The following is a 27,885-nucleotide window of genomic DNA, read 5'->3' on the forward strand; positions in this document are numbered from 1 at the left end:
AGTTCTAATCATCTTACCATCTATGTCATTGATAATGCAGGTCTTCTCAGTGAACTACAACTAATAACCCTTGTCCAACAACTTTCCAACACTCAAAAAGTTATGCTTCAATCCATAAACAAAATAAACATCATTAGTATTAGTTTTACCATCAAGATTAATGGATCCAATTCCTATTATATCATAGGCTGAATTTTTACCCACTCTAACAATACCTCCATCATTATTCTTGAACTTAACAAACTTATTCATATCATAGTCATGTGATGTGAGTAACCATTGTCAATTATCTAGTCATATTTCTTGTCCACTGGGGAAACTAGAGTTCTCTCTTCTCTAATTTTTCTATCAATATCATCTTCCTTCATAGCCACAAATACCAATTCATCATCACTTTCACTTTTACCATTCTCATTGGATTCTTCATCTTCATTAGCATACAAACAATTTTTATCTCTATATCTCCTAGGCTTAAAAAATTCCTTATAATTTTTGTCTCCTTTAGGAAATTTAGATGCATAATGAAAAAATTCATTACAAGTCCAAAATTTAAAGATTTTCTAACCATCTTTTTCTTTTTTCACAAGAAGAGCTATTCCTTCCTCAATCTTTTTGCCTTCATTAGATCTGCCACTACCAATAAAATATCCACATGTGCTTGCACTCCTTGTCAAATTAGGTCAAATGTTTACGTCACTGAAAGTTGTTTTGACTCTTGCTAGATCTCCAAACTATCTCATATGTTCTTTTTGTGATTCTAATCTTCCAAGCAATATTTCCTTTGTGAGATCCTTAATACAGGGCATTACTAGCTAAATCATCTAAGATACTGGGTTGAATGGTGGTATCAAACTTTTTAAGATCTTCCATATGACTTCATCATCTTCCTTGGTTCCACCATGAGACTAAATTCCTACAAAAATTTATCATATTTTGGAAATATAACTTCTTATAGATTCATCTTCCATCATTCTATCATCTTGAAATAAGCATATCCAATTCTGTAATCTCATTCTCTTTGCATCATCATCACCTTGAAAAGTAGATTCTAATGCTTTCCAAATTTCATAAGATGTTACAAGTGACTTTACCTAACTGTATTCATTTTCTAAAATAGTTGTTAGTAGATCTTCTCTTTCTCTCATGCTACACATGAATAGATCTCTCTCTTCTTCACTACATCCTTCAAGCTTTTCTTCTTCAATGATTGTCTTCTTACTCTTTGTCAAGATCCAATATCCTGAACCCATGCACAATAGATGGGGCTTTATCTTCTCCTTCCAACTATCATAGTTGGCCCTATAAAATATAGGGCTATCCTTTCTAAAAATATTTTCCATTGATCTTCCAAAGCTGTTCAACTTATCCTTCAAGGACCTGATGCTCTAATACCAATTGTTAGAATATATAGTCTATTAATATAACTGAGATGGGGGGTCGATCAATTATCCAACTATTATCACAGTTATCAACCTTAAACAAACTTAACTATATGAGTAATGTAGAGTGATACCAAAACAAGATACTCATACACAATAGCATTAGATATGTTAACTAGGGAAACCCTTGATTAGAGGGAAAACCCTAGAGGGGATGGTACCCACAAGATGATGTACTAATATAAATAATCCTTGTTAGAGGATGGATACTATTAGGAGTCTATGAATAAATTCAGTACATATGAGTCCCTGGTAGGATACTTTAAATCCCTATTAGCATATTCCAACCCTGTTAGGAGTTGTGGAAGATAGATGGACCCACTTCCCAAAAAAGTTTAAGGGAAAGACTAATGAACCCGTTGTCCAAATGATCTCTACATTATTCCTTGAAGAATAATAGAATGGCACTATAATGTTCCTTCCTCTTTCTTTGTCCTATCAACCAGACATCTTTTCCTCCAAATCTTGCAACCAGATCACCACTATCACATCCAATAATCCCTTGGATCACTTACGTGCATTCACTAATCACTTTTCTTGTTTTTGCACTTCACAATTCTTGCAATGATCACAACACTTCAAACATGCTTTAAAAACAAGAAAAAAATATTTCCTTAATACCATATCTTCATAAAAATTCTTTGAGTCAACCTTGAGGCTTTCCCAATTAATTATAATAATCTATAATTAATTAAATACAATTGCAATAGCACTATCAACTCATAGTCTATAGAAAAATTCATACAAGTGATAATAGGGCTTGCACACTAGCTGATGTCATTAGCTAACTATCCTCTATCACTATCTCATTGTGCATCTCTTGATACATCTCAGATGTAAGATAACCAAAAAAGATCAAGAATTTCTTTCCTAATACTTTGTCTTTGTACTACTCTTTGTATTACTCTAGTACAACTTTTGTACATCTTTGACTCAGACTTTTCACAATTGACAACATCATTTGGACACTATACTAAACATGTGGACATGACTAAACATTACCAAAAAATAAAACCAATTTTCATACCATCAAGACCTGTGTCTTCTACTAAACTAGTCTTTATAGAAATTGTGTTATGTTTACATCAATGACAGACATAGTTATGAATGCAACATGTCAATACAGTCCAATTCTTAATATACTCCCCCAATGTAGTATCATCAGTTTTCATGATAATAGAAAGAACATAAAGAACAAAAATATTTTGTACATATGTTTATGAAGGAGAAACAATCACCATTCCTTAACCTAAAATGCCAATTGAAGAAACACAAAATGTGACACTGACAAGTCATAGAAGAGGGGCCCTACTGAGGAACAACAACCTACCAAGCATGAGACTGTAGAAGCTAAGCAATAAGAAGAGAATGCTGATTATTAGAATGTGGAACCTAAGATACAATAAGAAGAACCCAAAGTGATTGAACATGCTGAACTTGGTGAACCTGGTGAATATTAGCAAGAACAAAGAAGAGATGATACTTAGGAGGTTACTGTTTTTATCCAAAAGTTTAATATGGTGCATCCAGACATTATTTTGGAAAAATGGATGGAAAATCTAAATGTTACAAATAAACATTTTGACACTTACAATTTGTTTTTCTAGTTTTGGTCATGTCAACTCCAAAGGTGTGCAAGTGTTCTTGCTGCAAAGGTGTGCTATTTTGAAAGGTAGCGCATTGATATTTTTCTATGAGTTGTAGTGGTGCCAATAATTTTCTATCAGTTGTAGTGGTGGTGACACTTAACTATCAATTCAATTTTTGAGTGTTTTATGCACTGACTACACATTTTGGCAACATAATAATTGATGGGAACCCAAAGTGAAGCTCACAATCACACCTAAAGAAGCGCTAGAAGCTCCTAGATCATCCTAAGTCTTCTCTCTTCTTATCTTCTTCTTTATGAGTTTTTGAGTCATGTAAAGGTTCATGCATCATGTAATTTATAAATTAAACAGTGTGGGCCTACTTAGCACCTATTTAGGAAACTATTTGTACATAATTTACTTAAAATTAGTGGTTTTAGCATGCTTTTTGTAAAGAAAAATCCCTAGATTCAAAATTTGCATTAAGGATGGGATTTTCTATAAAAAAAAATATAAAAGATGCATTAAAGGCTGATGTTTTGATACAATAAAGTATGTTATTGGTGCTCTCATTATATGTGTAGTCTTCTTGCTAGAATGTGCATTTTCTTTATGAATTTATGTTCATACATAATGATGGATCCAATGGTTTAATTATGTTCTGATGCTTGTGTGATCTATTAGTTTAGGTATTTTTTATTTTCTAACAAATTCCTCTATTGAGATGAATTGGAGAAAGGACCCCTGACTTCTTGCATAATAATTTGTCTTGTGTGGGCACACTTACCATGGCTATATGATTTGATTAATTGTGAAACATCTATCAATTTTTATCACTTCCATTGATGATTACATCAATGGATTTGATGACACATTACTCCTAATTTCATTGGGTTATTTTTTGTCTCTTTCAAAAAATCAATTCATGGACACATTGTGACTATGACTTATGTCCATTAGGAATTTCATTTTCTATAATTTCCTTTAAATTCTTGTTACTGTAGCTCTATTATTATTTTTTGAACATCTAGTTAGAATAAGCAATCATATATTTGCATGGTTGGAATTTGCATTCATCATAAAAATTAGGAAACACAAAGTACAAGATTTATAGATACTTGCACAAGCCTCCTTGTGAACATTCACATTTATCTTCAATTGAGCTACCTAGTAAGTTGAAAAAAAATCTGGAATCTTGGATTTGGTTAATTTGATCATCTTTTAAAGAGCGAAATTCATAATGATTTATGTCACTATCATCATTTAAAATGACTATTCAACAATTATGATATATTTCATTGGGATGAAACTAAATTAATCTTGAGGTATTTGAAAGGTACTTCAAATAATCCTTTATCTTTAGAAGAAAAAATATTCAACTATAGTGTTAGGCTAATCCATATTTGGGTGGTGATCTAAACAAAAGAGGACCGGCATTAGAATATGTCTTTATAGTTATCAAGGAAGTAGTTAGATGGGTCTCTAGATTGCTACAATTAGTTTCTCTTTTTTTACATAGAGGTTTGATACATGGCTCTAGTTGAAGCTTACCAACTAAGAAATGATATGGCAACAATAGTTGTTGAGTGTGTCGAGATTTATATAAAATTACTTTTTTCTTTTTTTTGGCTGAAGAAAAAACATTTTTATAGCTAATAATCACACATCTCATCATTTTTCTGAGCATATTGACTTGTGTGATCATTTCATTCATCATGTGATTGAAGAGGGTAAACTACATGATGCAAATATTATTACAAATGTAAATCCAACTGATGCATTGATGAAGATTATGACAAGAGAGAACTTTATATTTTGTAGGACTTCTCTCAATTTTGTCAAGCATTGGTTGTAGGGTTGAAGTGGGGAATTTCTAAATGTGTAGAATAATAGTTGGGTTTCAAGTGGTAGAGTATTAAAATAAAATCCAAAATACTTATTTCCCTCTAATTCCTTGTGGTTGTTCAACTTCTATTTTTTGATACAAAGCCTTTAATTGTAGTTATATATATTTATGTTATTATTGTAGTATATTTTTATGTACTTGAACAAGAAATTAAGAAAAGAATTCTTAACCTCTTTAAAGTGGATGTAACCATCTGGGTGAAATTGCTATAAAATGTGTTCTTGTGTCTCCAATATCTTTTCATCACCTTATTTATTTTTGTTTCTGAATACTTGTTTAAACATCCCATCAAATGCTCCATTAGTTCCATCATCATGCTCATTCCATGAAGAATAGAATATATAATGCTATTATATCTTAGAAATGCCTTTTTTACTAAGAGTTTTGTAGACCACTTAGCACCAATCTCTCCCACTTATCCATTTATGTAGATTATAGAATACATATATTCTATCATGATTAGAATGAACACATAATGGATTTAAAACATAACTCTAGAAAATAGTCAACAACTATCACTAAGTCAAACACCCTCAATCTCTAATTCATATTTAAAAAATTCCTCAGCGTTCAAGCCTTCCTATAAATTCTCTATTCTGATTTTGTGTATTCCTACGATAACATGAAAGAATTGGGGTGTCCTCCATATAGGATGTCATAAGTTCAATGCTCACTAATACATATGTGGCCTAGCCAACTTTTCCTTAAAAAAAAATATGCAAGACTTTTCTATGACCATCCTTATCTAGCACACTAGAACCATTGACTATATGTGGCTTCCACTGGGGTTAGGTAGTGATAGTCAATAGTTTGGGGCCATTTTTATGCATTAGTCTCATGCTACTAGCTAGGAGTTGTTGGGCCCATTGGAAGGCTGAAATATTCAACACTTCCAATGTGTCAGTTAAGCTATGCACTTTGTTACAATAATCTCCCCTTCAACGTGCTCCCATTCTAGGTGATCCTATTCTATATGTCTACATTCTCTTCTATCTCATTCTATTGAGCTCTCAATCTTCTTTCTCATAGTAGAATCAAACTATTCACCACAACCCATATGACCCAATCGAACACATACTTGACTTAGAAACTCGCCTCCTCTAGCTAATCACTCTACATGAAACCTTTCTTTGTTGTACATAGCCAAATATATCAATAATCTATACCAAAATTTTTCCAATAATTTCCATCTTTCTAGCTCTTCTTTTCCTAGCAACTCCCTTGCTAGTTTGGCCCCAAAGCCTAATATACTTTGGTTACTAGAGCATGACATCTCAGGTATAGTGTCTTTACCATAGTCTTCCTTCTCCATAAGTTGATCCATGAGTTTCATATATGTAATCCTTTCCATATTTGAGTGTATAGGAAAAAGAAAGGGTCATGAAACTAATAGATGCACACAATACCTTGATAGTATCCTACTCAATGGTGCGTTCACATTCTCAATCCTTCCTTTAGAATCCCTCTTCCCATTGCATATTGTGGTAGCTATACATTCCATACAAGGATGGCATCCTCTAGATTTTGATCATGTGATAGTATCACATACTTGATAGAATCATTTTGAAAGAATATCTCTACATGTCTCAATATTGTCTTCTAGAGAATACTTCCCTTTTAGGATATTGAAATAACAATGCATGTAAATATTTGTTGTGCTCCATGGTGGTCTCTCTTTAAGAATTAGAGACTTTGTAGCTCCCATGAGAAATTAGTTGAGAAGATGCAATACCATCCCAAATTTACTAAAATTTGTGCCACTTCCCTTAGAAAAAAGCACATCATACATGAATTTAAACTCTATAACTACAATATTGAATGCATCCTCTAGCTCCAGTAAGCTAAGCCCACAAAGCTCCTATCTCATTCGAGTCCTTCATCAAAACAAAAACTTACAAACCTTTACTTATACATTTTGAATAATTTATAGGAAAGGCAAAGACTATAGTATTTATCTTTTATATTATCCCTTGTCCCTTCAATGAAGGTGCTAACTATGCTTCTCTTATTATTCCTTCCCATGAAGAATTGTCTCACACTAACTCCATATCTATTTCTTCCATTGAAGATTCTCTGAACATTTCTTACATCATTTATATAGATGCTTCTTTTGCAATAGTTACTTGTCTCCCATGACGACATACCCATGATCTATTACAACATTTTTCTCCTTCAAATATTACCAAATTGGTAGACATGACCTAACAATTTGAGAATCATTTGCAAACTACAAAGCAAGCATTCTCTCCCCATATTTAGTCGCTCCTACAAACAACAAAAGAATAGCTAAAGAAAATGTGCATCCTTATACTAATTCTGATGAATAAATAACAAACACTACCACAAAGACTTAGTAAACCATGTTGAATACATGTATCAACCATAGCTCGTTATTGGCTATGGAATAGGAAATTATGACATCTAGTCTTTGTTGGATACAATTGATCAATTGTGTGTTGTATTTGATTTTAAAAAAATTTCATATCAAATGACATTCAATACATACCAAGCTCACTTGATTAGCAAGACAATTTTCCTTGTCTACCAAGCATTCTAAGTTTACTCTATGCAAAGGCAGTGTCTATCGAGCTCACTCAGGTGTCGAAGGAATTATGTAGAAAAAAGTGTTAACTGAGCTCACTTGGTTAATGAATGAAAGTTGAACAAAGTTAGTGCTAACCAAGTTTACTCAGTTACCAAAGGATTTTCTCAAGTTCATAGTTTTAACTGAGCTTTTGTTAGTTAACACAAGAAATTGTTTCAGGACTAGTTTTTATCGAGCAGGGTTAGACATTGAAGGATTTCATTATTTTGGTATAAGAAGCTTAATTATTTTAAGTATTTGTTCTAGTCAACTATGGTAATGAATATTGGTCATTCTAATTTGTATTTGAGCTGACTTAACAATTGGGATGATATAAGTATAAGGTCAATTTGAGATTTGAAGTGTGTGGAAGTGTGTTGATTGAATTGAAAAGAGTAAAGAGATGAAGAAAACTTGAAGGATAAGTAGATATCCTAGTGGAGTAGAAAAGTAACATTCAATTAAAAAGGATCAAGTATAAGTAGAATAGAGATCTAGATTCAACAATTTAGTTGCATCGCAATTTGGTCATTTCATTGTTACTATCTAATCATTGTAGCAGTGATCTAAAGTCTCTTAATTGAGTTGGTTTAATAGCTAGTTGTAAATCCTCTAAGAAGGTGGAAATTCCATTGAATTTTTCTAAGACCTTTTACAACGCCACTCCTAATAGGGTGATTAAATCCTCTAACAGGATATCACCCAATAGCATGTTTTGTAACCTTTAACTAGGTTGGATCCTAATAGAGCTCATTTTAGAAAAGTGAAAAATAGTAGCTAGTTACACTAGTGGTTTTTCCCATATTGGGTTTCCATGTTAAATCCTAGTGTCTCATGTGTTCATTTATTTTCTCTCATGCATGAAAATTAAGATTAATTAATTAATCACAACATCTTAAGGATAATTGATTATCGAGATACAGTAATTTATGTTTATTTATGCACCATCAATAGTAATCAGTTTTATTAATATAAATTTTAGGTTGACATCTAAGGGATCTCGGATATATTTTAGTGGTAACTGATTCACCCCCCACTCATATTAGTTACTCTTATATTTCCAACAATTGATATTAGAGATTTTGATGCTTGCATGAAGGTTTCAAGGACCTAATCTAAAGATTGGGATGTCTTACAAGAGAGAGATTCCAAAGCTAAATAGATACAAATTTTCAGCATGGCAGGGACTTATGAGGCTTTATCTAGCTGCCATTAGTGATTCAAATTGCAAATACCTTGATGAAGAATACAAAAATCATACTAGTACATTATCTATTGGAGATATTGCTAAGAAAAAGAACCATAACATCATGATGATTGACATTGCATTTTCTCTTAGCTATGATGAATTTGATGAGATCAAAGACTATAAAACTTATTTTGGTATGTGGAACAAGTTGAAGGATACCTATGGTAGTGATGAAAATGTAAGGAGGGAAAAATTAGAAAGCCTTAGATGACAATTTGATCATATGAGAATGAGAGAAGATGAAAATGTTACAAAATATGTGGAAAGAATCAAAGCCAGTGTTAGTGCAATCAAAGCTTTTGGTGGTGAAATCAAAGAAGAAGCTATTGTAAGTAAAATTCTCAGAACTTTTCTTCTCATCTATGCAATTAAAGTATCTTCTATTCAAGTAAAGAGATGTGATTCAAATAGCAAGTTAGGCTTGGATTCCCTAGTACGAAGATTTATAATTTTTGAGCTAGACAACTTTGACAATTATGTTCCAGCTTCCAAAAGTATTGAGCCTGCATTTGAAGCCAAAATTTCACTCAAAGAAAAAGGCAATTAGTTAGAAAGTGAAGAGAAAATTGAGAAAATTTCTCATAGTGATCTTGAAGTTGTTGAAAGATTAATTACAAAGAAGCATTCCAGGAGTAGAGGAAAGTACAAAGGTAAAGTTCTTCTAATGCATTTTTCATGTGAAGAAATTGGTCATATTATTACCAAGTGTCCAAATAGAGATACAAAGGATGAAAAGGAGAGACACATATACAAAGGCAAAAAGGAATTCAAAGGTCAAAAATCCCACAAAGAAAAAGCTAAGAAAACTTTTTTTATGGCTAAGAATTCTAATAATAGTGAGGATAAAATATTGTACATTGTTGTAAAAGATGAATCAGATGATGAAGGAGATAAGATGGCACTTGTCTCTCATGTTAGTAAAAATGATACATGGATCATAGATAGTGGATATTCACACCATATGATTGGAGAAAAAAAAAAATTTGAACATTTTGAACACTATGATGGAGGTAGTGTAAGATTTGGAAACAATGAACCTTGTTGCATAAAAGGAAAAGGTTGTATCTCATTAACCAATGAACTTATATGTGACAATGCTTTGTTAGAAACATTTAGAATAACTGAGAGGGGGGATGAATTAGTTATTAAAGGTCCAATATGTCAAATTTAAACCTTTTCACTTAAATATAGTATGCCCATTCAACCTATCATGCATCCAAGCTTAATCCTTTATCCTTGCAAGTTACTATAAATCAATATGTAGAAATGAAACACATGAAATCAACACATAACACAATGATTTACGTGGAATCCCAATTTGGGAAAACCACTAGTAACATGCTACCTTCTCTTTCACCCTTCTAAAGTGATGTCCTATTAAAAGCTACAACACATTGTTAGATGTGACCCTATTAAAGGATTTCAACACCTTATTAGGAGTGTGCCTGGTTAAAGGACTTTAGAACATTCAACTTGGAATGTCACCCCATTAAAGGATTTACAAATGGTTGTGAGGCCAACCTAAGTTCATAGGATTTTCATTATCTAATACAATTGCTAGTGTTAGAAAGTCTTTGACCTGATGTAACTTACAACTCAATCTTGCAGATATCAGATCACAATTTAGCTCACAAATTTTGCTTGGCTTTTTTCCTCTCTAGTTTTGACAGCTTTTCCATACTACAATCTTAGTCTCCTCAAGTCTTCTTCTCATTATGCCAATGCAATCTTCTCCTTGTGGTCACTTGATCAGATTAGAGTCTATGTGCTCTATTCTTCCTTCTCAATGTGTTCTCTTAGACACCACACTTACCCACACTCAACCATTATTCAGCTTCTAACCTATAACTCCTTATGTAGAAGTCTGGAATTCATTTCCCACTCAATTCTTCTTGCTCATAACTTGAAACTATTTGGAAAGATACGATGTAGCTTTCCCTCTAATTTGTTTCTTCTAGAAACATAATGTTAAATCCACCTGTATTTTCTTAAAATAGTTAACATAAATAAATTTTCCACTAGCTCATCATCCTTATCTTCTATTGTCATAGAAGTTTGCACCCTTGTCCAAATTCTTACCTAAGGAAAACCTTGTGAAACATGGAAACAACATCCAAGCTGTGGGACTTGAACTATGAGGTTGAATCTGCAGAGAAGGCTGGCTTCCTCTTACTATCAGGGCACACCTAACTATTCTTAGAGAGGAAAAGGGAGAAGGAGAGCATCGAAGTAGATCTACCTATTCTAATCTAAGGAGGTGATGCACCAAAATAGAGTGTTCAAACCAATCTCTGCCCATACATGCACTATTGAAGCATTATGACACCAAAAGATATACACATTTAGACTTGTTTTAATCTAACAACCACATGCAGATTAGAAAACCAAAATGAATGACACAAGGAAAGAGAGATTCACGTAGATATCATTCATAGGTCAAAGGGATCTAGTCATGCAGATCATAGATTTCTACAAAACATCAATGAGAGGCAAAGGATTCTTGCACTTTCACACCAATGGCTAAAGGAGATAAGAAGGATGTCATACAGTTCAGAGGCAAAGGAAATTTTACACTAAAGATTTGTAGAGAAATATCAGAGAAATCAAAGAAGGTTTGACCTTAACAAAATATACAAAAATTGCCTTTATAGTTCTAGCATAACTGAGACATCCTCTAACTGAAATTACTCTACAACCACTGCATTGAAGTCCTACGGAGAACAATCGTGGAGAAAATTTGATCTGGGTATAGATCGAAATGTAATGATATCTAATCTTCGTTGGAACAAGGCCTTGAGAAGATAGAAATGGCACCATTAAATAGTTCTGACTAGGTAGATGGATAGGATCAGAGGTGGTGGAGTGTTTTCCCATATTCAGCATTCATTCAAGGGTGCTTGGAAATCATCACAGGGATCAGATTGTGCAAAAAACCTTGATTTCCCCTATTTCTAGCTCATGAATCAACAAGGTTAAATAGTCATCTAGATTTTGGCACCAGGATGAGCCAAGTGGGCCAATGATTTCATTCTGCTTTGCCACCTCGTAGAGACTTCACGCATTTGATTATATCTCCTTTACCAACTACGCCACCTCCCAACCTAACCATGACTGCCTCAGGGAACTGTGACCTTAACTGCCCACCTCTAACTATTGCTACTTTCACTGAGCCCACTGGGACACGTGTCGCTTAGGCACTTGCCCACAATATTTAAAGTCCTCGCATCTCCACATTGTGAGAAAGCACCGATTGTCAATTTCTACGAGATCAACAATTGGGAAAGCTCCTCATGAAACTGTGCATGCCTACTAAAATCCCTCGACCCATGAGACACTCAGTATCTAACCTAGCCTAACCTGGCCCCATCTGATTTCCACCCTGCTATCATCTTGTAGCATACAACTGGCAATAGGTCCCACAAAGACACACAATAGCAAGGTGCTTTCCTACATTACTTAAAGTCTTCACACCTTCATCTTGCAGGCATGTCCTAACTGTGGATCAGATCACATTGGATGGTGGAAGGCACAATCAAGAACATGTGAGGTCATGGGAAAGGTGTCACAAAGGGGAATGCTCACATTATTTAACTTCCTCACAACTCAATCTTCTAGGCATGCACCAACCACTAATGTTAGGAGATCTGACAGTGCTCAAAATCCATGCCTTCTAAACCTCTATGAATATCTATCGTGACATCATCCAAACATGCATTGCCAGGGCACTTGCCTACATCGCTAGAAAGTCTGTCATAAAATAAAAATGTGGGAAAGAAAGCGCCAATCAAACTGCTAGCTAGACCTACCACCTTGCATCCTCTGTGGCCCATAAGAGAAAATAGACCCACCTGCCACGTGTCGTAAAGGGGCTTCCTCACAATATTTAAAGGTTGAGCATTTAGAGAATTCGGGAATGCACCCACAGTAGATCTAGGCAAGATCTGATAGTGTGGAAAGTTGCAGGTAAGAAGAAGGTTCGTTTGATTATTTTTTTTGCATTTTAAATTCTCGAGCATTAAAATAATATTAAACATTGAAGTGACCATTAGGTGGGGTAAGCGTTTGAAGTTTGAACTTTGGCAAGAAGCAAAAATGGATAACATTTCTGGCAACTCATAGGGGATGCAAGCTTGCTATGCACATGACCAGTGGCCTTCTACATCTGTTGGGCTATAGAGTAATAAAATTGTACATCAATGCACCATAAAACCCTAACCCTACCTCTATAGTAGCAAAACACTAAAAATCTTGCCCTCTGTCTCTGCAAATTGGAACTAGAGACCAAAACTTCTACAGCCTTCAAAACTTGGAAATTGGCTATCTCATAGAGAGAAACTTGTGCTCATGCACTTCTCAGAAAGCAAGAACCAACAGATAAAAACTACACTACCTATGTATAGGAAAATTCAAGCTCTATCAGAGACACGACTTGAGATGGATCCTGTTGACGAGGATGGGAAAAACTTCACCATCAGGCCTGCTCAATTGAAAAGCATTGGCCTACTTGCAACTGACAATCAGATAGGGACCACTCCATAGTGCATTGAATTTTGATTTCCTCCCTAGTTTTTCCCTGTCTGCATTCCATTTCAAAACTAAGTCATGCTCCCTAAAGGTTCTGATCCTAGCCTTCCTATTAAAGCTCCTCTTTACCTACTATTGATGTGTTTCTAGGGTTTGCATGGCCTAAATTCTTTTCTCTTCCAACTCCATTAGCTTTGCCATTCTTAATATCATGGCATCATCTTCAATTAGCTCTAGCTGATGAGCTAGTTCAAGGGATGGGAATTCCAATAAAATTGGAAGCCTTGCTTCTCTACCATATACTAACTTGAATGGTGAATTCCCTAACAACCTCTTAGGTGTTATCCTGTTAGCCCACAAAGTTGTTCTCAATTTTCTATGCGAACACCTCTGGTTATCTTCTATTGTCCTCTTTATAATCCTAATTAAATTATTGTTGGATGACTCAGCCAGGCCATTACCCTGAGGGTAGTAGTTTGAAGACGTGCTCAAATAGATATTATGGTCAACTGCCCATGCACAAACCTAAGCTCCTACAAAAGACTTTGCATTATCCGAAATAATGGTTGAAAGAGCACCAAACCTAGTCACAATTTCATTAAGGAACTCAACAACTAAAGATTTTTTGGCATCCTTCAATCTAATTGCCTCTGTCCATTTGGTGAAGTAATCTATAGCAGCCAAGATCCATTTGTGACTAGAACTAGAAAGAGGGTTGATAGGGCCTATGAAATCCAATCCCCATTGAGCAAAGGGTTGGTCCACCTGAATGGGATGAAGGGGAAGAGCTGCAAACTTTTTCTTACTATAAAAGAAAGCACATTTTTCACATTTCCTCACATACCTATGACAATCATGGAATAGGGATGTCCAATAGTAACCAGCTCTCATGATCTTCATTACAGTTGTTCTTGCTAAGAAGTGACCACCATTAGGACCATCATGAAGCTCTTTGATCATTCTTTTAGCTTGGTCTGTGTTAATGCATCTTAATAGGGCTCCATTAAAATCTTTCCTAAAAAGGACATCGTCAACTTTGACATAAGGAATTGACTGCAATCTATACTCTCTCCTTTTAGCTCTATCTAATCCTTGAGGGTAGTCATTGCCTAATAAGAAGTTCTTCATATCATCCATCCAATTCCTTGGGTCATCATTTCTTGCCTCTTGTTGCTCTGTTAGTATCATAGCAAATCCCTCATTTGATTCCTGAGATGATAACATCTATTTACACAATCCTTTCCCTCTTACCAGCTTGGTAATCTGGATATCAACATCATATTCCATCACTTTTGTAATCCAACCAGCTCTTTTCTCACTAATATCTTTTCTCAAAAGGAAATCCTTCATGTTGGCATGAGGTACTAACAAATGAATCTTATTGTGAGATAGGAGGTGCCTGAATTTCTTCAGAGCCTTGATAACTGCAAGGGCCTACTTCTCTACATAGATGTACTTGTCTTCATACTCTTTAAGCCCTTCACTAAAGAAGGCTATGGGTTTCTCTTCATCTTTGTCATTTGTTTTAGTCAGGACAACAGAAATCCTTGACTCACCACCTAGGGTATAATGGATGAAATCCTTTTCAAAGTTTGGATTAATCAAAGTAGGGGCTGAGGCTATGGCTGCCTTGATCTCTTCAAAAATTTCTCTCCCTTCCTTGGTCCGTGCAAAGACCATACTTTTCTTGAGCATAGTTGTAAGGGTTTTCACCATGGTAACAAGATTAGGGATGAATCTTCTCACAAAATTTATCCTGCCAAGGAAACTTTGATGCCCTTTCCTGTGTTTATTAAGAGGAAGAGCAAGTATTTCTTTTGTTCTCTCTGGATCAATAGTTAAGCCATCCTTAGATACAATGTGTCCTAATAATTTTCCTTGACTAGTAGCAAAGACACATTTTCTTGGGTTAAGTGATATCCCAAAATCTCTACACCTTAAGAATACCTACCTGAGATGATGAAAATGATCTTCTACATTCTTTGAATATACTGTGATATCATCAAGGTAAACTAACACAAACCTTTCAATCATATTCTTGAAAGCCATTTCCATTGCCTTCTGAAATGTAGCACCTGCATTTGTTAGCACGAATGACATCTTACAATAAGCATGGGTACCCCACTTGGTGGTGAATGCAGTCTTGTATCTATCAGACTCCTTGACCAGCACTTGATTATAACGGGAGAACCCATCAAGAAATGAAAACCTCTTTGAACCACTGACCTTGGACACAATCTACTCCATGGAAGGAAGAGGATGGTGATCTTTAAGGGAAGCTTGGTTAAGGTCCCTAAAATCCACACACAATCTAATTTCTCCATTCTTCTTCCTAACGGGGACAAGGTTTTCTACCCATGATGAGTGCTTGATAGGGAAAATTATGTTTACCTCAATCAATTTGGATAGCTCATTTCTCATTAAGGGTTCAATTTTAGGATTCACTGGCCTTTATTTTTGTCTTACTAGTTTGACATTATCAATTAAATCTATGGTATTCTAAAACAACCTTGGGTCAAAACCCTTCAAATCATCATATGTACAAGAAAATACATCATTAAATTCTTGACATAGATGAATAAAACTTTTTTTCAATTTTAGAACATACCTTCCCCAAGTTTAAGGACTTTCCATCAGCAACCGTGACTGGGGTGTAGTCATCTTTGTCAACAGCTAGGTTCATGACTCTACCTTTTGCTTGGTCATCAAGGTTAAAAATACTCTCTAAAGTAATGAGACCTTTAGGAAATTTGTTGGAGCTAAGATTAATGATTTGGTCCCCATACTGATCCTGCAATCTTGATTGATTTCTCTCTGAAAACTCTGCTTAATTCTACAAGAAGCTCACAATTTGTTCATCAGATTCAAACACTTGCCAATGTATGTTATTGTTAGGGATGGAAGGCCTTACTACCACTCGAATTTGTTGCTCTTTCTCCTCCTCAAGATTCCTTGGAATATTATAAGATGCACCTATTACAGCAAGTCTATCAGCATGCCTATTTTCTCTTCTTGGGATGCTTTGAATATTGAATGCGTTGAAACCTTCAAGCAAATCCCATACCCTATGTTTATAAGACTTGAGCAAACCATTCTTGGTGATATTCTGATTTCTTACTTGATTAACCACCAACTCACTATCTCCATATACACTTAAGGCTTGAATTCCTCTTTTTTGAGCAAGTAGGAGACCTTGTATCAAGGATTCGTACTCGGCTACATTATTAGTGCAACTAAATTGGATCTTGTATGAGAAGTAATACCTTACTTGTGTAGAATAAATCAACATCACACCAGCTCCCAATCGATTTTTATTTCTTGAGCCATTGAAGTACATACTCCACATCCCACTCATATCTTCTTTAGTCTCCACAAGGTTGAGGACTAGAGCATCTTTCTCTAATATACAATATGTATTGAGGCCTATCTCAAGGGTTTCTATTGTAGGATCAAACCGATATGCATCAGCCCATTTATCTAAGAGAAAATCAAGTATCTCTAATAGGGAAGTAGTAGGCTCATTCACTATGTCATTCTCATCCACTTCTAGGTTAGTGCAATTCATGTTGGTGAGATTAGGGCTGTAGGGCTCAGTATGATGGAGGGCTAGAGGCTCTACTCTAATTGAAGCTTTGGCTCCATATCTTGTTCTAAAAAACATATATGACCAATCAAAAGATATGTAACCACCTATTTGGGTAGTGAAGTCTCTTGATAGACAAATGGCAAAATGTGGCTTAACCTCAACAACTGATATATCTTGAGTGACAATACAACTAGGGCATACATGTAGGGCTATCTCTACATTCCTAAGGATCCCTACAGTCTTGGCAGTACTACCATCTAGCTATAATAAAAACTTAACAATGGGCTCATATTTCATCTCCAAAGCATCAGCAACACACCTAAGCATCATTGAACTACTAGCCCCTGAATCAATCATGCAATTGTGAACTAGTCTATCCCCTATAATTAGAGAAACATAGAATGGAGGAGGTCTGACCTTTTTACTTGTTTCTAGCCTATCTGATGGTTGCACTAGACTTGTGGCACTTTCCATGCTAGGTGTTTGATCCTTAGGTTCAATACTCTCCAGATTTTGTTGCAACAACCTCTTTTGCATGGGTATGGTAGCAAAATCATCCCACATGGAAATATTCCCATTTTTTTTCTTCATTTGTTCTACCACACTGAATGGTGTAGTAGGTGGCACTTTGGTAGAAACCTTGGGAGCTATATTTGTAGGAGGTTGAGATGGAACAAACTGAGGGTCACTTGCATCTCTTCTACCATTATTTCGCCTTTTCTACTGGAAGACATTTGATTGATCATTTATGACTTGCTCATGAGGTGTTGCATTTAAAGTTGAGGCCTGATTGGAAAGAGGAGGGGCAACATTTTCAATAGCCCTTCTTTTGCTCCTAGTATTGTGAGTAATGGAATCCTAGTTTACATTACAGTGTTCCTCCACCTAATGATTCATAAAGGAGAAATCACCTTGTCCCTACATAGATGATGCCTCTTTCAATTGGTCCTCCTTGTATGATTGTCATGCCACAGGCTCTTGGATGGTCAAAGCCAAGTAAGATTCAGCTTTCTGACACATGTAATGAGCATAGGAGTAGTTATAGGAGGGACAAAAATCCTAGTCTTGGCCATGTTGTTTTGAGGGACTATGGCCCTACTTCAGTTTACATCTAAGTTTGAAGCATGCCTACTCTACCTATTCTGATCAAAAGAATTGTTCCCATAATTTTGATTTGGAGGCCTACCACTGTTCATAGTTTGATATTGCAATTGATGAGCCTTACTACCTTGTGCTTGCTATCTTTCTAAAGTCACCACCTTATTGCTCATTTTCTGCATCATAGAGAAACTATCCTCCAGCTTCTTCTCTTGGCCCTACAATCTCTTATCTATGTTCAGCATCATAGATTGCATCATCTCTTTGATTTCATCTATCCCATTTGACGATGTAGAAGCTTGAGGGGCTGGAGCAAGGGATTGTGATGTAGAAGTTGTGGGAGGAGGAGCCATTACTGGTTGATGGTTTGGGACATCAGGGAAAAAGGGTATAAGAGGCCTTGGAGCTAACTTCCCTCCTTGTATCAATATGTTTTCTTCCCTTATTGCTATGTTATAAGCATTAGGTAAGGTATCCCCTCCCATAGTTTAGATTGTAGTGGCAATGTCACTATTAAAGGCTCTAAGCTAATGCAAGAAGGCATTACCAAGGGTAGGCTTCACTGAAATAGGTATTCTATCCTATTTTTTTTGAAATCTATAGTTGAAATCAGTCATACATTCATGGGGGGCTCTTTCTATGGTAGCCAACTATTCTAAAAGTGACAAATGGTCACTTTTTTCCTCAAAGTGTTTGCATTACCCTACTCCTAATCCATCCCAATCTGTTATAGAATGATGAGCCAAGCCTCTATACCATTGTAGTGCTTTTCCTTTCAAGGATGAGGCTAGAAGCCTAATGACCACATCATCTTTCGTAATACCATGAATATTACCAAAATTTGCAACCTCTTGAATGTGCTTTGAGGGAGAGATAGAAGTTTCGCCAATAAACTCTGGTATACTTTTAAGTGCAGCTATTTGTATGTCATGTCTTTGAGCCAAAAAAAGAGGACTTCCACCATTAAATGTGGCAAAAGCATGAGCTCTAGGCAACGCCATATAGACAAGGGATCTATTGATATGTGTTGATGGCAATCTAGGCTGAGATCTAATAGTAGGAGGGGTAGAAATAGATCTTGCAGGTGTATTTGTTACTATTGCACTCCTAACTGGTGATAAAGATACTCTAGTCTTCCTTCTTCTAGAATTAAAAAATGAAATCTCCTGGTACTGAAATTTACCTCTAGAAGATGCTCTTGTTTCAGCTTTAGGCATGAATTACTACAACTTTGGTCCGAAACTAGGTATATTTGAAGCTTAGAGTCACCAAGTACTTGAAGAGTGAGCCTCTTAAACACTTGAACACCAAAGCCTGTACTATCTCCTCGATATTAATCTTGAAATCTTCCTTTTGACACCAGTAGACTTGAAATTTTTTTGATTTTTGTCCCACTAGGCATGCCAAAAACTGTTATCGCAAAGGTTTGCACCCTTGTCCAAAGTCTTACCTAACGACAACCTTGTGAAACATGGAAACAACCTCCAAGTTGTGGGACTTGAACTATGAGGTTGAATCTCTTGAGAAGGCCAACTTCCTCTTACTATTAGGGCATACCTAACTATTCTTGGAGAGGAAAAGGTAGAAGGAGAGCATGGCAGCAGATTTACCTATTCTAATCTAAAGAGGTGATGCACCAAAATAGAGTGTTCAAACCAATCTTTGCCCATACATGCACTATTGAAGCATTATGAAACCAAAAGATATACACATTTAGACTTGTTTTAATCTAACAACCACATGTAGATCAGAAAACCAGAATGAATGACATAAGGAAAGAGAGATTCACTTAGATATCATTCATAGATCAAAGGGATACAGCCATGTAGATCATAGATTTCTACAAAACATCAATGAGAGGCAAAGGATTCTTGTACTTTCACACCAATGGCTGAAGGAGATAAGCAGGATGTCATACAGTTAAGAGGCAAAGGGAATTTTACACTGAAGATTTGCAAAGCAATATCAGAGAAATTAGTGAAGGTTCGACCTTAATAAAATCTAAAAAAATTACCTCTATAGTTTCAGCATAACTGAGACATCCTCTAACTAAAATTACTCTACAACCACTACATTGAAGTCCTACAGAGAATAATCATGGAGAAAATCTGATCTGGGTACAGATCCAGATGCAATGATATCTTATCTTTGTTGGAACTAGGCCTTGAGAAGATAGACATGGTGCCATTAAATAGTTCTAACAAGGTAGATGGATAGGATAAGAGGTGGTGGAGTGTTTTCTAGCATTCAGCATTCATTCGAGGGTGGTTGGAAATCATCACAGGGATCATATTGTGCAAAAAACCTTGATTTCCCCTATTTCTGGCTCATGAATCAGCAAGGTTAAATAGTCATCTAGATTCTGGCATTACGATGAACCACATGGACCAATTATTTCATTCTACTTTGCCACCCAATAGAGTCTTCATGCATTTGACTATATCTTCTTTACCAACTGCGCCACCTCCCAACCTAACCGAAACTGCCTCAGGGAACTGTAACCTTAACTACCCAACTCTAACTATTATTGCTTTCACTGGGTCCACGAGGACATGTGTCACTTAGGTGCTTCCCCACAATATTTAAAGTCCTCACATCTCCACATTGTAAGAAAGTGTTGATCGTCGATATCTATGAGATCGATGATCAGGAAAGGTCCTCATAAAACTGCACATGCCTACTAAAATTCCTGGACCAACAAGACACTCAGCATCTAACTTGGCCTGACCTAGCCCCATCTAGTTTCCACCCTGGTATCATCTTGTAGCATACAACTGGAAATAGGTCTCACAAAGACACGTGGCAGCAAGGCACTTGCCTGCATTACTTAAAGTCTTCACACCTTCATCTTGCAGGCATGCACTAGCCATGGATCAAATTGCATCAAACAGTGGAACGTACAATTAGGAACATGTGAGGTTGTGGGACAGGTGTTACAAAGGGGCATCACCACATTGGTTAACTTCCTCACAACTCAATCTTGCGGGCATGCGCCAACCGCTGATCTAGGGGGATCTAACAATGCTCAGAATCCATGCCTTCTAAACCTCTACAGATATTCATCGTGATGTCATCCAAACATGTGTCACTAGGGAACTTGCTCGCATTGCTACAAAGTCTATCAGAAAATAAAATGTGGGAAAGCAGGCACCAATCAAATTACCAGTTGGACCTACCACCTTGCATCCTCCATGGCCCATAAGAGAAAATGGACCCACCTACCACGTGTCGTAAATGGGCTTCCCCACAATATTTAAAGGTCAAGCATTTGGAGAATGTGGGAATGTGCCCACCGTAGATCTAGGCAAGATCTGATGGTGCAAAAATTTGTAGGCAAGAAGAAGGCCCGTTTGATTAATTTTTTTGCATTTTAAATTCTCAAGCATTAAAATAATATTAAACATGGAAGTGACCATTAGGTGAGGCAAGCATTTGAAGTTCAAATTTTGGCAGGAAGCAAAAATGGATAACATCTTCCACCTAGTTTACAAAATTCAATGTAATCACCTTATTGGCTCACATCTAGTGAATCTTTAACTTCTCAAATAATGTAACAGCTTGACATTATTGAAATATTGGTGCTCGACACATACTATGTTACTTGGCACCAACTACATTATACTGATGGTTGGCACCTACTTTGGATTCACTTGGCATCCACTAAGTTTTTTATCTACTTGAATCCTTCTATAACACTCAACACTTTAACTTCATTTAGCACCTAAAGTTCACTTGAAACCTGAAGTTCAATCAGCACACACTAGATTTAGCATTTTCTCTACTCCAACTGAAAATTTGCTAGGCTTGAACTAGCTTGCTCGGCATTCACTGATGAACTTAGTTAAGATTTGCAGTCAACCTTATTACAACTTATACTTCTAATGTTTCTAAGTGTGGCCAACCTCTATACCTTAGAATATGTTATCAATACACTATTTTATCAATGTAATAACTAAACCTTATACTTCATTACAACATCATAACTCAACATTTCCCTTAGGTGCTCTTGTTACCTCTTATTGACTACCTCCTCCTAATTAATCAACTAACTGATAGTACTTGGATCATATAAGCAATTGTCATTCCAATAAATAGAAAGTTTGACATCAATGACAAAACAATGATTGAAAACATTCTATATCAACTTCATCATTCTTCAACAATGATCTTTTCAATCATATTCCAAAAATCTCTCTCTTTGGCATTGATGGCAAACCAAATTGATCAACTAATCAAGCTGATCAACCTAGTTACTATAATACTTTTATCCAAAGAGAAAACTTGTCAATTCTTGTCTCCCTCTTTGTATCATATATCCTCTTTGCTAATACAAAACTAATTCCTCTAATCTCTTATCCTAATTTCTCAATTTTGCTTCTCCCTCTAATCCTCTACTACTAGTATTTCTCCCTCTTGTTGATTAGTTTCTAGTATTCAATCTCCCTCTTTGACAACAATACCAAAGACATAGCATCTTTATTATGTTGATATAGACTTTACATTTTTCAATCTTCTCCCTCTATCACCATACTTGTGACTGATTTGGGATTTTAGTTCTTTGATATCCTCTGCATCAATTTTCATTATTCCAACAATCAACTCCATTTAATGCACCAAAATTCTACTATTGCTCAAACAACCTAGGATAGGGGTTTTACCCCTAACTTACCTCTAAGATACTCAAAAGAATCTTTAGGTAGTGCTTTAGTGAAGATATCAACAATCTATTCCTTTGAGTGAATGTATTCCATCTTCACTTGTTTGTCTTCTACCAGTTCTTTTACATAGTGATACTTGATTGTAATATGTTTAGTTTTTGCATGCATTACAGGTTTCTTGGATATGTTGATAGCACTTTTGTCATCACAATAAAGTATCATTGGCTTAGTTATCTCCTCCTTCATTCCTTTCAATAGGTGTTTGATCCGTACAACGTTAGTACAATTGATGGCAGTTGTAACATACTCTGCTTTAGCTACAGACTATGAGGTACAAATTTGCTTTTTGCTAGTCCAGGTGACTAGTCTCTTTCCTAAGAAGAGTGCTCCTCCACTAGTGATTTTTATGTCATTAATGTTTCCTCCCCAGTCTCCATTAGTGTAGGCATTCAACTCAAACTTTTCAATCCTCTTATAGTACAAACCAAAGTCATCTATCCCTTTTAGATATCTCATTATTGTCTTCACTACCATAAGGTGATTTTCTCTTTGATTAGGAAAAAATCTTGCTACTATTCCAATAGCTAATGCAATGTTTGGTCTTTTATGTACAATATATTGCAACTTTCCAATCATGGACCTATACATTGTCTAATTGACTTCAGCAAACTCATCATTCTTAGATAGCTTGTGTCCTATTACCATTGGTGTGCTGACAAGTTTGGAATCCTCTAAACCAAATGTATTAAGTATCTCTTTGATATACTTTGATTGGGTCACAAATATACCATGTTTTAGTTTATTTACTTGTAATCCAACAAAGAACTTTATTTCTCTAAACATTGACATTTCAAATTCATGTTTCATTTTGTTAGCAAAATCTTTGCTTAGTACTTCTTTTCCTCCAAAACTTATATCATCCACAAAGATTTCTGATATTAGGATATCCTTACCTTCTTGTGATTTGATGTACATGTTGTTATTGTCATTTTTTCTTTCAAAGCCTATTTTCACCAAATATCTATGAACTCTCTCATACCAAGCTTTAGGAGCTTGCTTCAACCCATAGAGAGCTTTATGCAGCTTGCAAACCTTATCCTTGTTGTTTTCATCAACAAAACCCTCTGGTTTCTCTACATAGACTTCCTCCTCAAGTATACCATTTAGAAATGTAGACTTTACATCCATTTGGTAGACTTTGAAACCTTTATAGGTAGCATATGCAAGTAGAGTCCTAAATCCTTCCATTCTTGCAACAAAGGTAAACGTTTCCCCATAATCTAGTCCTTCTTCTTGTGCATACCCTTTGCAGACTAATCTAGCCTTATTTCTTATGGGCTCACCATTTTCATCTAACTTATTTCTAAACACCCACTTGGTTTTAATCATATTCTTATTTTCTAGTCTTGGAACTAAAGTCCAAGTCTTGTTCTTTTCAATTTGATCTATCTCTTCTTTTATTGCATTGTACCAATCATCATCTTGTAAAGCTTCACTCAATATCCTGGGTTGAACTTTTCTAAGAAAACATGTCTCACTTCTAAGTCTATTTCTTGTCATTAGTCTAGCCTCTTTGTCATGAATGATCTGTTCTACAAGATAGTGCCTTCTCACATACTTTGATAGCCTGGGCTTAGTCCTTGTTTCTATATTTATTCTTTTAGCATTAGAGTCACTATACACATCTCTATTAGGTAACCCTTCATCTCTTTCATGTGTGCTGATTTTAGAATCAGAATGCGCATTTCCTTCATTTTGCAACTCAGCATTCACTACCTATGACTCAATAGATACTTAAATTTTTCCCTGATTTCCAATTTGATTGACAACATCTTCTTCATCAGACATTCCCTCATAGAAGTATACAAAGGATTTTTATTCTTTTGGTTTCTTGGTGGATTCATCATTTTGAACTTTTGCATGCTCATCAAAGTTCACATTTGCACTTTCCACAACTTTCTTGGTGTTAGTATTTAAAGATTTGTAAGCTTTTCTTCTAGTGGAATAACCAAGGAATATGCCTTCATCACTTTTTGCATCAAATTTTGCATTCCTAGACTCTTTAAGAATATAGCACTTATATCCAAACACTTTGAAATATTTAACATTAGGTGAGTGACCATACCATAACTCAAAAGGTGTTGCATTAGTACCTTTTTTGATTTGAACTCTATTGAGAGTGTAGACTACTATACTTATAGGTTCTCTCTAGTACTTTAGTGTAACATTCTTTTCCATCATCAAGGTTCTAGCATAGTCAATCACTAATCTATTTCTCCTTTCTGCTATACCATTTTGTGTTGGATTTCTAGGTGTTCATGTTTGCCTTTTGATTCCTCTATCATTGTAGAATACTTCAAAATCTCTTGATGTAAACTCACCTCCTTTGTCAAATCTTAGGCATTTCAAGATTTTTCCCATTTTCTTCTCAACTCTGGCTAGGTACCACTTAAACATTTGGAATGCATCAGACTTCTGCTTTAGAAATATGATAGTCATCATTCTTGACTAGTCATCCACAAATAGCATTATATACTTATCTCCTTTGTAGTTCTACATTTCAATTGGACAACACAAGTTAGTATGAACTAACTCCAATACTTCATTGGAAGTATAAGTCTTTCTTTTGAAGCTAGACTCTGTCATCTTTCCTAGTTGGCATTGTTTGCACATTGTGTTGTCAGGCTTCTTCGATTTTAGCAGCCCCCTGACTTTCTTCATTTTACTAATGCTAATCAAATTGTCAAAATTCACATGACATAACCTCTTATGCCACAACCAAATATCATCAAGTCTAACAAAAAGACAAGTAGCATCTTCCATATCTAGATAAAACAAGTTACTCTTAGTCTAGTCATCCTTTCCTATTAGACTTCCATGAGTGTCATAGATTTTGGTAGTTCTATTTCCAAATTCTACTTTGCATCCTATGTTGCCTAACTATGATACACTCAAAAGATTATAATTCAAACCTTCAACATAGTATGCATTATCACATGATATCTTCTCTATAATTTGAATGCTACCTTTTCCTTTGATTAAACAAGGTGCATCATTTCCAAATCTAACACTATTACCATCATATTGTGTAAAGGCAATAAACTTACTTTTGTCTCTAGTCATGTGGTGTGAGTATCCACTGTCTATGATCCACTTGTCATTCTTGTTGACATAGGTTACCATTGATGTTGTTTCATCTTCATCTAATTCATCCCTCATTGCTATGTAAACTATTTCATCATCATTCTCATCAGAATCTTCTTCAACAATGTAGCATCTTTTACCTTTGTCCTTATAATCTTTGCTATCATCTTCTCTCTTGTTCTTGTACTTGTTTCCTTCTTTGTGGTTCTTCTTCGGTGTACACCTTGCAGCAATATGACCTACTTCATTACAATTGAAACAAATAATAGGTAGCTTACCTTTGAATTTACCTTTGCCTCTATGAAATCTTTTGGCTAGTAATGCTTCCAATTGTTCCACATCTTCTTTATTGGTGCCACTCTCACTAGATACATGTTTTCATTTTCTATTCTTTTAATTTGATTTCACCTCCTTAGTGTCTTTCAATCTTAGCTTGTCTTTGAAAGTAGATTCAAGGTTCTCAGGTCTATAGTTATCAAAGCTAGATAGTTTAAATGTAGTAAGTCTTTCCACTATTCCTTTAAAGGTTAGTGTGTTTCCTTGTACACACCTTAGCTCTTGAATGGCTGAAACTCTAATAGAATAGATAGGGAGAAATGTTCTCAATTATTTGGTATTGACAGTCTCTTCTTCCAACTAACCACCCAAACTTCTTATTGCACTTACCACTTCTTTCATTCTGGTGCCATATTGAACAACATTTTCTCCTTCCTCCATTTTCATGTCATCAAACTTTCCTTTGAGGATTTCTATTTTTTCTCTTTGAACATTTTGATCTCCTCCATAGACATCTAATAAGGTTTTCCACATCTTGCATACAGTGTCACATCCTTTGATGTCATCAAATTCAGCATAAATGAGTGCAAAGGAAATCTCCAACATTGCCTAATTGTGCTCCTTCCTTTTGTTCAAATCATTTATAGAGAGGGGTCCATCTAGATCTACATCTTCCATTGTAACTAAGGTTTTTGCATAGTCACCTATTGATCCAAGGTGTAGTTTCATTAGACTTTTCCATGCAACAAAGTTGTCTTTGTTGAGCTTGGAAACTTCTATCTTAGACATCTTGATCTTCCTATTGTTAGTACCTTTAAAATAAATCAATAGATGACTTTGATACCAATTATTAGAGATGTTTAGAAGAATTGAGAGTGGGGGGGAGGGGGGGTGATGAATTAGTTATTCAAGGTCCAATATGTCCACTTTAAACTTTTTCACTTAAATATGGTGTGCCCATTCAACCTATCATGCATCCAAGCTTAATCCTTTATCCTAGCAAGTTACTCTAAATAAATATGTAGAAATGAAACACATGAAATCAACACATAAGATAGTGATTTATGTGGAAACCAATTTTGGAAAACCACCAGTAATATGCTACCTTCTTTCTCACCCTTCTAAAGTGATGCCCTATTAAAGGCCTACCTTGTTAAAGGATTTCAAAACCTTGTTAGGAGTGTGTCTGGTTAAAGGACCTTAGAACATTCAACTTGGAATGTCACCCTATTAAAAGATTTACAAATGGATATTAGGCCAACTTAAGTCTATAGGATTTTCATTATCTAATACAATTGCTAGAGAATATTAGATAGTCTTTGACCTGATGTAACTTGCAACTCAATCTTGCAAATCTTAGATCACAATTCAGCTCACAACTTTTGCTTGGATTTCTTCCTCTATAGTTCAAATAGCTTGTCCACCCTACAATATTAGTCTCCTTGAGTCTTCTACTCATTATTCCAATGCAATCTTCTCCTTTTGGTCACTTGATCAAATCAGAGTCTTTTTGCTCTATCCTTCCTTCTCAATATCTTCTCTTAGACACCACACTTGCCCACACTCAACCACTATTTGATCTCTAACCAATAACTCCTTATGTAGAAATCTAGAATTCATTTCCCACTCAATTCTTTTTTCTCATAACTTGAATTGATTTGGAAATATACGATGTAGCTTTCCCTCCAATTTTTTTCTTCTAGGAACATAATGTTAAATCCACTTGTATTCGCCTAAAATAGTGAACATAAAAAATTTTGCCACTGGCTCATCATCCTTATCTTCCACCTCGTTCAAAAAATTCAATGTAACAAACTTATTGGCTCAAATCT

The sequence above is a fragment of the Cupressus sempervirens genome, chromosome 4 (genome assembly GCF_028749045.1).
Source record: "Cupressus sempervirens isolate cs-2001-9-10 chromosome 4, ASM2874904v1, whole genome shotgun sequence".
NCBI classification, from domain to species: domain Eukaryota; kingdom Viridiplantae; phylum Streptophyta; class Pinopsida; order Cupressales; family Cupressaceae; genus Cupressus; species Cupressus sempervirens.